The 11,591-nt window shown below is 40.0% G+C and overlaps 1 protein-coding gene across 30 annotated transcripts in view; it reads right to left on the reverse strand.

The window, feature by feature from the left end:
* The window catches only part of kif1b (kinesin family member 1B), a 58,174-nt gene that overhangs the window by 44,264 nt on the left and 2,319 nt on the right, over positions 1 to 11,591 (reverse strand). The window lies entirely within an intron of this gene.

Genomic DNA, 11,591 nt, shown 5'->3' on the forward strand with positions numbered 1-11,591 from the left:
ATGAAAGGAACTTTATGGTGGTCAGGGTTCCTCCGTCCCAGTAAACCAGCATCCATTCACTGTTAACACACACCTGGCAGGTCTGTAGCATTCAAAAATTTTCTCCAGCACACTGCCTTCCTTGCAATGTTAAATTAAATCTCAATAATCAATAAACTCAATAAACTGCTACAATAAGGGCTGCACAATTATGGAATTATGGACAAAATGACAATCCCGATTACTTTTACCAATAATCACATTTATTAAAGTATTCGTTATTTTAGGTAACAACATTTTTATTATTCATTATTATTATTTATTATTATTTTATTATTATAAAACATCAAAAATCATGAATAAATAAACAACATTTACCCAAGACCAAGGATAACAAAAAATAAATAGCACTTTCAGAGTGCAATAATTAACATCCATTTAGCTGATTATTTTGTATAGATTTGTCAAGAACTATAGACAATGAACTGCAATATATACAGGTGTCAGAACAGCAGCTTTGGGGGTGAGAAGACCGATGCTCAGGTCTGTAACATGAAAAACGTTATTTGTCAAGCACAAACTTTCCTAACATACAAGATGATAAAATCTTACGTATAAAACGTTATGCCTTGATTTTTCGTTTGCTTGTTATTACAGCCACACAAGGCGCAAAAGTCCAGCATTTTTGTTTGTACCACCACAGAAGCGTAGTTTAAATAGCTTGGAATTAGAGCTGTAATTCTTGGCCAGAGCCAAGAGAATGCCACTCATACAGTCTATGCGTTTTGTTGGCTGACTATTAGTTGAGAAAGTGTTGATTTGATATGCAGCAGATGTTAGTATCATCCCAACTTAATCGTGGAAACCAAAATCGTGATCTGGATTAAAATTTGATTAATTGTGCAGCTATAATCAACCTCTGCTCCATCTTAGTTTCAGGGCCGTTTCAATGCCTAACAATGAATCACAGAATGCAAAGGTCAAAGTTCAACAAACTTTATTGGCAGAAGCTTTACAGCGGGGAAAATAAGTATTTGACACATCAGCATTTTTATCAGTAAGGGGATTTCTAAGTGGGCTATTGACACACAATTTCCACCAGATGTTGCCCTCAAGCCAAATATTGAATTCATACAAAGAAATCAAAACATTTAAGTATACAAGTTGAGTCATAATAAATAATGTGAAATGACATACTTATTGGCATATACAGTGGGGAAAATAAGTATTTGACACACTTTAAACACACTTAAACACACTTTATTTAATACTTTGTAGAAAAGCCTTTCTTGGTGATTACAGCTTCTAGACACCTCTTCTATGGAGAGACGTGTCGTCTGCATTGCTCAGGAGTGATTCTGGCCCATTCTTCCACACAAACGGTCTTTAAATCTTGAAGGTTCCTTGGGCCTCTTTTATGAACTTTGATCTTCCAGTTCTCTCCATAGATTTTCTATGGGATTTAGGTCAGGTGATTGACTGGGATATTCAAGCAACTTGATTTTCTTTCTTTGAAACCACTTGGCCTTGTGTTTGGGATCCTCTTTTCATTTTCAGCTTTCTGGTAGATGGCAGCAGATTTTTGTCCAGAGTGTCCCGGTACATCTCTCTATTCATCCTGCCTTCAATAATATGAAGTCTGCCAGTACCCCTTGCTGAAAAGCAGCCCCAAACCATGATGCATCCTCCCCCAAACTTAACTCTTGGTATGGTGATCTTGGGGTGGTGGGCAGTGCCATTTCTTCCAAACATGGTATGCAGAATGACAGCCAAAAAGTTACATTTTGCTTTCATCTGACCATACTATAGTCTCCCAGTAATCCACAGGCTTCTCCAAATGCTGTTTCGCAAACGTTAACCCGAACCTCAATATGCTTTTTGTTCAGCAATAGAGTTTTGTGTGGTGAGCGTGCATGGATGCCATGGCGGTTCAGTGCATTGCTTATAGTTTTCTTTGAAACAACAAGTAAAGTGAAGTGATTATCACATGTGATACACAGCACACGGTGTACACAGTGAAATTTGTCCTCTGCATTTAACCCATCACCCTGAGCTCTTGGAGAACTCTCCTCTTCTTTGGACTCCTGTGGCCCCCACAGTGCTCACAGGAACATTCAGCATTCCGGAAATGCACCTATAACCATTGCCATCGAAATGCTTTTCAACGATAAGGTTACTCATCATGAAATCTTTCCTGTGTGCCTGCTGGGTAATGAGAAGCCTTTATAGGCCATCGATTAGGACTAAAGCAGCATATACCAATTAGTACTGATAGAGGGCATGGTTTCTCTCTCTCAATACTGACCGATTTCAGGTGATCTCCTGGATTTCTATGCCATTTTGCACCTTGTTATAGTCATATGTTTAATAATTATTCCATTTGTCATTTCACTTTATTTATTATGACAACTTGTATTCTTAAATGTTCTGATTGCTTTGTACGAATTCAATATTTGGCTTGGGGGCAACATCTGGTGGACATTTTGTGTCAATAGCTCACTTAGAAATCCCCTTACTGATAAAAATGCTGATGTGTCAAATACTTAATTTCCCCGCTGTATATGCCAATAATTTTATATGTATTTGGAATTTATTTATTTATTTATTTTTACATAGTAACATGATTCCAGCTACACCACTATTATTAAACATATCGGCATGGTTTTGTATGCACTATTAAGATATAACTAAATTTGTAATCAAGAATCTTTCAATATGTATCTGTAATTTAATTACACCTTATCCCCTGGTAACTGTAACCGATTACAATAAAAAAATTTCCCAAAACACTGCCAGATACAGACATTCATATACAAGACTTTTTTTCCTCAAAATACAGTTTGGTTCTTTTCTTTTTTATAGATCAAATGAGCAACTCAATCAGATTTCAGATTTGAACTGCTGTGTGTGAATGACAACACTCTTCTCCCTTCCTCTGAACATTTGTTAATGAAGAGGAATCTGCAGCCACGCCAGATATGTGCACCCTTGAGAGCTTGCCGCCACATCTTCTACATCCCAGGAATTCACAGATGGGTATTTATAGTTGCTCAGAGCCCAGCTGTTACTGACATCCCTGCTGACAGGCTACAGTTCATCTCGCATATGGGGGCACACTTGGATCTGAGCTGGGTGGTCGCTGGAGACCTGGAGGGCGCAGCTGATAAATGCACCCAGCTCAGGCTAGCAACTATCCAAACAAACCACAAACCGGAGACTGACCCATAAAATCCATTACCATGTACAAAAAATCTTTTATTTTTAAATCATTAGGCCGAAAGAAACATCCTTTATTTAGCCTCTACCTGGAGAAAAAAAAAAAGCTATAAAACACTGGGCCAGCGCAGATCAGCACCATAAAATATGTTGCATACGAAGGACAGGGTGGTGGGGTGGACAGTTGGCCAGTACTCAATCACCTTCTGCCCGTCTGAGTCAATCAGCTGACAATAGGTCAGTTCAAACCTCCATCTAACTACTGAGGTGAGTCAGAATCATGACGCTCTGGCCCACTCATCAGCTCACGCTCGCTTGCTCTCTGCTCCATCTGTTGTCAGCCATGTGCCATACTGCAGTGTGAGAGGGCATCTCCTCCCACTACTCCACATCTAACAAGAATGACCATCAAAACCCTACAGGTTTGAATCACCTGGAATTTGAACAAGATTATGCAATCATCAGAATTTCTCTCAGTTCAATTAATTCCTGAAACATTAAATTACCCACTGAGGTTTACCACGGTAGGAAAAGTTGCTACACATGACTTCCTTAGGTGGTAGCAACATTATATTCAGCCTGAATCTCTCAGGCTTCCAATACACATACCACTTAATGCGTGAAGGGCGATGTGTCTGTGACGTCCTTGGTTGAGTCACTGATAGCTGAGCAGCCTTTTCTAAATAAATAAATAAATAAATAAATAAATAAATAAATAAATAAATAAATAAATAAAACGTATTTCTCCTCATCCATTCCTGGTGTGATGCGCTGCATTCAGAACATACCCGCCTTCCCCTTGCAGCATCTGCGTCATTCCCCTCATCCATGGCAACAGGTACAGGACCCGAAAGCCTGTTGCCATGACAATCTCCACGTCGCTCACCAGGAAACAGAGCTTCATCCCGCATGCCAGCAGTTTAACATGCGGCTCTTGTTCCCTTCATGCACTCAGAACAATTTCAATTATAAGGCAATTATTCCCCAAAGTATATTTTCAATAGAGAAAAATCCCATAAACCCACTGGACATGAAGACGGCATACAATGGGGGAATTAGGATTTATTACTTAGACGTTAACCTTCTTAGCATTTTAGACAACGTCCGGCGCTGTAAGGGGAACCTGGTAAATACTATGGTATGAGGAAGAATTACTGTCAGCCGATTTAACAGCTTCATTCTCCAGAGATTCCATAAAAATGCATAGTCATGGTCACTGAAACTGAAAGAATCAAAGTCCATGGTGTAATCTTGAGTGAAGCAGTCTCACTCAATACAGAAAACCTGTCATTTCTTTCAGATTCAAATGCACTTGGAATGAGCCAGAAGAAGCCACTACATAATCGTTCCTCTGATTAAAAACTTTTTTTTTTTAATTCAGTATTCCACTGACTATTCTTGAAATTAGGATAAACCTAACATAAATTGGGAAATAAGTTCACAATGCAACATTCCAACCCTAATCCTCTTTTGGGACCAGTGAACTCCCTGGCCTATAAACAATCCTTTCCATTAGGGCTGTGCTGAGATAGGAAGGGTAGGAAAGTCAAAAGAACATCCTCCTTGTGTAAAACTAGGTTAAATGTGTATTGCATTTAAATTTTAAACAGACCCCAGGCCTATTTCAAAGGTTTAGAAGTACAGTGTCCATTCTTATAATACTAATATACAAAAATATAGCCTTTGAAATAAGAATGTCTAGCAAATGTGCTACAAGCTAACTAACCACACATGTAATCTTCACATTGTTTCTGGTGTCCAAATGTTACTGATATAACACCACAGGATGACTACTTAACCTCAAGAACCAATAAGTAGCAATAAAATCGCAGTGTGAAGTGTGCAGGACACAGACGGTCTAGCTCCAACAACTGAACTGAAGTTCAAGGTCAATGTTTACACTCTTGCCTTACCATGCAACGTTGTTGTGGAACACAGACAAAAAACTGAAAAAAATTCTACAATAAAGCACTCATGGAGAGTTGCAGACATGGAAAAAAGCACTGCAACTTTTTTTTTACTAAAATTGCCATACATTCAGGCATTTTATATTGCAACAATCACAAAAAACCCCGCAAAATTATGGAGGGTCTGATTAAATCACTTACCATGAGATTTGAATAGTCAAGAAGTATTTTAATTAATTTCAGTCGTGTTTCAGATCTTTGATTCAAAACAAATTTTATAAAGAACACAGGTTGGTGGCTATACTGCAATGTTGTAGTATAGCTACAGAAATGTACAATATTTGCACATGATCAAAGTATCTGATGAGGAGGAGTGTTACCGGCCAACCTGCCGACTGTGTGATTATTTATTCAGTGGCAGGTGGCAGATGCTGACTGATAGCCAGGCACAACTGACACCTTGAGTGCAGTGCTGCAAAGAGCCGCCTCCCACATCTGGAACAAAAGAGGGAAAAAGCGGCAGAAGCTTGGGGAAAATTCCACAGCAAGGTCATAACAAAAACTAGCTGAGAATTTACATGGTGAAGCTGATGCAACAAAACAATACGCAGCTTTTTATGAAGCCCCATTCCATGCAGATTGAACACTGATTTTATGCACTGATATTCAATTTACTTTACTTTATTTTAGAAGACGCTTTTATCCAATTCTCGTTCGATTTCTATAGAATATTGAGTTTACAAACTAAGAGCCCTGATAAGGCTCAAACTTGTCAGTGAAGAGCATGCTCAGAGATTGTTAGGTGCTAGACGAAGAAAAATTATAATGTATTTATAAATTTTTGTATTGTTTGTGCAATGTGTACGCATGTGCGTGTGTAATTTGTCTGTAATATTTTTTGAACAAGAGGGTTTTCACCTGCTTCTTAAAAGTGGTAATAGTCTCGGTTAGTCGTGTCGTGGGACAACAACGGAGAACAGAGATGATTGGAATCGGAGACCCCGTGAAGAAGGAATTTTTAGTTTGGAATTTTTACAAGTTTGTCAGGAACACACCAACATTACATCATGTTGCTAGAAAAGATGCTGTGAGTCAAATTAATTATATTGAATCACAAAATGAAGAATGAATAATGCTGTGAAAAGACCAGGTCAACATACGCAAAGAATACAATCATTGCGGATATTATGGGTTAATATCAGATGACTGATATTCTGTTCTATGTATGTGGGGAATTAACCCAGCATGAAGATCATGTGACATCCGTTCTCTGAATGCCAAAAGCTAAACCCAGAGAGAGAGATAAATAAGATCACAGATGACTACAGCTTCCTAAAGGTAAAGCAACTCATCAAAAGGTTCAAATCTGAAATCTGATTGAGTTGCTCATTTGATCCATAAAAAAAGGACATGCTAAATGGCCAGGGAAAAAAGGGGGCGGGTAAGCATGGCTACCCAATCAGGGCAAATCATCACAATGACCATCACAAATAATCATAGATGATTCATTTTCAACATTTAATCCATTTACATTACAAGAGGTTGGATGATGAAAACAATGTGAGTGTAACACTATATTTGGGTCATTAAACCATAATCTCTGATGACTATTAAAAAAAAAAGAAAAGAAAAAAAGAAATATTCAAAAATACAATGGCTTCTTGAATCCAGACAGTTTTGCAGATGCAGATATAAACACACTTGGATCCATTTAAAACCGCAATTTCTAATTAGAACATAGTTGGCAGTTCAGCATTAGATACACCTTATTCTATGCACCCTTCTATTAATCCTGTAATACAATTATTAACTGATGATTAATTGAATTTTGGCTGAATCAAGTCTGGTCTGGATCATATAAATCATGTGACGTGTTACATCTCAGCTTAATGTTGCATACATACAAGATATCTTGGGGAAAAACTAATTAAAACGATGCATTTGTGGCAGTAGCAGGTGTGCATTTTTTCTGCATTATTGCAGTCACCCATAATACCGGAGTAAGAAGCAGAAAACAGCACCTCACACTCCCCTGCACATGCTGGCGCCTGCATACATCATCCTCACTGTTGCATCCCCTCCCCCTCTCCTAAAGCACATAGACCAGGACAATCAAGCATCCTCCTCCCAATTAGAGCATGCTCCTAGCATGGCAGTATAGGAGCACATTACTGAGCTCAGAGAGGGATCGAATCAGGAGAAAAAAACTGAATGACTGAAAATGAAAGCATCCTTTCTTAATGTTAGACAGGAGCGGTGAGGAGCATTAGCTATAAGTGCAGCACAATATCAGATCTCACATGCACAGCACAGATTCTGCACATAAAACTGGGAGTCAGCTGAAATAAACAAACTGAATCACATGACGTATATATTACAGAGAGAGAAAGAATTTTAGTGAATCTCTGCAGCACAGCACACTGTGACACAGGGAAATGTGTCCATCACCCTCAGTGAGCAGTGGGCAGACATGAAACACACCCGGGGAGCATTGTGTGGGGACGATGCCTTGATTAAAGGAGACATCAGTGCCACCTTGGTGGTTCAATTATTAACGGACAACCATCAGCTTAATTTTCTCAGGTGCTTTTATAATTTATAAAAATGGAGCATGCATAGCTCACTCACCACGCCCCACCCACCAACATACACACACACACACACACACACACAGAGACATCTAGACACCGAGAAACGAGAAACCAAATCCAATGCAGCCAATCATACGTATCTAGTATTATACATGTTGCTCAGAGATATAACACTTACTCTGTACTTCTTAACCTTCCTGACAATGCCAGTTTCACCACCATATAATAAAGCATTGCTTTCCTTTTAAATGTGTAAGACAGAGCATCATTTACAATGTAGTTTACAATCTGGACTTCTGGTTACATGCAAACTAGTGCTGCACGATTAATCTAATAGTAATTGCGATTTAAATTATTAGTACATGGATTGGATCGGCAACATATCTGATCCATTCTCTCAAAGTTTGCGAGCTGACTGAAGTCTCACTTCAGTCGGATGTGACGTGTTTGGTCACATGACTTTTGATCCAGAGACATATGGTTAGACGCCGCATGACACGCTGCATCGTACGTCAACGTCACCGCCATATTGCGATAGGCTCTGCTGTGGCGTCAAGCATATACATGTCTATGGAGAGAAGTGCATAAAAATGCCTCACTCTTGTGCTGCTTGGGGCTGTACAAACCGCTGTACGCTCCAAACCAGATCCTGGGGGATTACATTTCATAGGTAAGGCTGGACAATTGTTTTGAATATATTTGGCCATTATAAAATCCCGTTTTATAAGTATTAACCTTAGCTAAGCTAGGCTAAGATAGTGAAGCTATGCATTCCTGTGTTCAAGTCAGCCTCCAAAACAACGTTTTGGCTAAACGTAGGCATTAACTATTTAGACTGTAAACTAGTAAAACTATTGAAGCTAAATAGGAGACTTTGTTCAACAGCTGAACAGTATGGGCACTGTTTTCCAACTGGCAACGCACCGTGCCACATGCTAAGCGTAGGCTTCTTCGCCAGCCCAGCAGTGGCCTAGCCTGGTGAGGAATGCGACGCCTTGCCCCACACCCAACTGCACACTTGCGAGGAGGATTATGGCTGATAGCCGGATGACCTCAGCCGAGATGCAGGATTACCCGTGCTAATTAGGACAATCACCCATGTCTGCACTCAGCAGATGACCTTCTGAGGAGCAACGTGGACTACTCTTCTTTCACGGATTTTCCATAGCCCCACAAAGCTTGTCCAAATCCTTCAGCCTTTCATTTCATCTCAGCCAGCAACGTATCTACAGCAGAGCTACACGCTTTCATAACATCTCCACGTCTCGCTCAGCCATAATCCTCTATGGTCAGGCTGTCAGCAGGCTGCACCTGAACTGAAGTAGGACTTCACTTCACACGCAGCAGGGCCAGAAAGTGAATATCGGGGACACGGTCGGGGTGATGAACCCTATAAAAAGCAGGCTGCCTCTGTTCTCCAATAACCTTGCCCGCACAGATCCACTTCAGCATTCAGTGTAATTCCGTCCCCACTGACTCTGCATCACAGGTCCATGTGCAGAGCAATTTGAAAGTATAGTTGATATTTGTGGGGTTTTTGTCCCAAACATAGTGTTTTGCTACTAGCAGGGGTGAAAAATTATGGACTTTTTCAAGCAGTCAGATCAGCAATTGATATTAAGTGGCAATGACCGGCAATGCTCTATTTTTCATGATTATTTTTTTAATGTTACTGAAATAGACAGATTTCACTTAACTCACTTTTTTTAAAAAGAAGCAGCACTATTACATTGTTATCATGGACAACAGCATGGGTCTCACTGTGAGATAATCAATTTATCAATACCAGAATGAACCTTCAATTTCTGCATTTCCATTTCAAGTAATTGCATTTATTATGGCTGGACACACACACACAAAAAAAAACCCACACACACAGCACAGCACTGACAAGGGGAAAGTCAAGAGAATTCCTAAACCCAACCACTCCCAGTCTACCCTTTTACTGCCCATTCCCTTCCTATGAAAAATAAATTAGTATAACACATAAAACACATTGGTGGTCTCCTTTGCCTCTGAAAAACTAAAAAAGTTTAAAGTGAAGTGATTGTCACATGTGATACACAGGAGCACAGCACACAGTGCACACAGTGAAATTTGTCCTCTTTATCCCATCACCGGCACCCGGGGAGCAGTGTGTGGGGACGGTGCTTTTGCTCAGTGGCACCTCAGTGGTACCTTGGCGGGTCGGGATTCGAACCGGCAACCTTCTGATTACGGGGCCACTTCCTTAACCGCTAGGCCTACACAAAACTATGACTTCTTGGCAGAGATTACAACAGGCCGCTTGTGTCAGCACAACATCTACAATAGAATCCAATAGGCCTGGTGCCGAACCCACATTGGGATCTGCAGTTTGTGCATGTGACAAGTAAAAGCAGCCTTTGGTATTCAGACTTCTTTAATTGATTGTTACCAAAAAAAAAAAAAAAAAAAACTCCCGGGCTGCTGGCTACCCAGTGAAGCATCGGGTGCTGAGCAAATATATGGAAATGAGTTTCACTCAAACTTTCTTGATGAAATCAACCTTTTTACTTACCTATGAATACATATGCATAATTAACAGAAGGGTTCTTTAGTGAAATATCTGGCCATACTGTTCAAATAAAAATACTTATTGTAATAACATGCTTTTTTTAACAGTAGAAAACTATTATTACACTTTTACACATAACTATTATGAACTTCTGGTTCATAGGCAAGTGTGTTACCCACTAGGCTACTACCACCCAATTATTGTACACAAAAGAAACCTAAAGATATGTACATTGTGTTAACAAGTTAAGTACACAAAAATTATAACATACAGTACAGGCCAAAAGTTTGGACACACCAAACTTTATTTTCTTTATTTTCATGACCATTTACATTGGCAGATTCTCACTGAAGGCATCAAAAATATGAATGAACACAAAACAAAAAAGGGAAAATAAGTGAAAACATATTTTATATTCTAGTTTCTTCAAAATAGCTGCCCTTTGCTCTGATTACTGCTTTGCACACTCTTGGCATTCTCTCGATGAGCTTCAAGAGGTCATCACCTGAAATGGTTTTCACTTCACAGGTGTGCCTTATCAGGGTTAATTAGTGGAATTTCTTGCTTTATCAATGGGGTTGGGACCATCAGATTTCACAAATGATAAAATTCGTATTATGGCAAGAACCAATCAGCTAACTAAAGAAAATCAGAGTGGCCATCATTACATAGAAAATGCCACACAGAGTTCTAGCAGGAGACCCATCTCTAAAACAACTGTTAAGAGGAGACTGCACGAATCAGGCCTTCATTGTCAAATATCTGCCAGGAAACCTCTAAGGAGAGGCAACAAGCAGAAGAGATTTGTTTGGGCCAAGAAACACATGGAACATTAGACCAGTGGAAATCTGTGCTTTGGTCTGATGAGTCCAAATTTGACATCTTTGGCTCCAACCGCCGTGTCTTTTTGTGAGACGCAGAAAAGGTGAACGAATGGATTCCACATGCCTGGTTCCCACTGTGAAGCATGGAGAAGGAGGTGTGATGGTGTTTTTCTGGTGACACTGTTGGGGATTTATTCAAAATTGAAGGCACACTGAACCAGCATGGCTACCACAGCATCCTGCAGCGACATGCGATCCCATCCAGTTTGCGTTTAGTTGGAAGATCATTTATTTTTCAACAGGACAATGACCCCAAACACACCTCCAGACTGTGTGAGGGCTATTTGACCAAGAGGAAGAGTAATGGAGTGCTGCGGCAGATGACCTGGCCTCCACAGTCACTGGACCTGAACCCAATCGAGATGGTTTGGGGTGCGTTGGACCGGAGAGTGAAGGCAAAGGGGCCAACAAGTGCTAAACACCTCTGGGAACTCCATCAAGACTGTTGGAAAACATTTCAGGTGACGACCTCTTGAAG

The sequence above is a fragment of the Denticeps clupeoides genome, chromosome 10 (assembly GCF_900700375.1).
Source record: "Denticeps clupeoides chromosome 10, fDenClu1.1, whole genome shotgun sequence".
In the NCBI taxonomy this organism is placed as follows: Eukaryota; Metazoa; Chordata; class Actinopteri; order Clupeiformes; family Denticipitidae; genus Denticeps; species Denticeps clupeoides.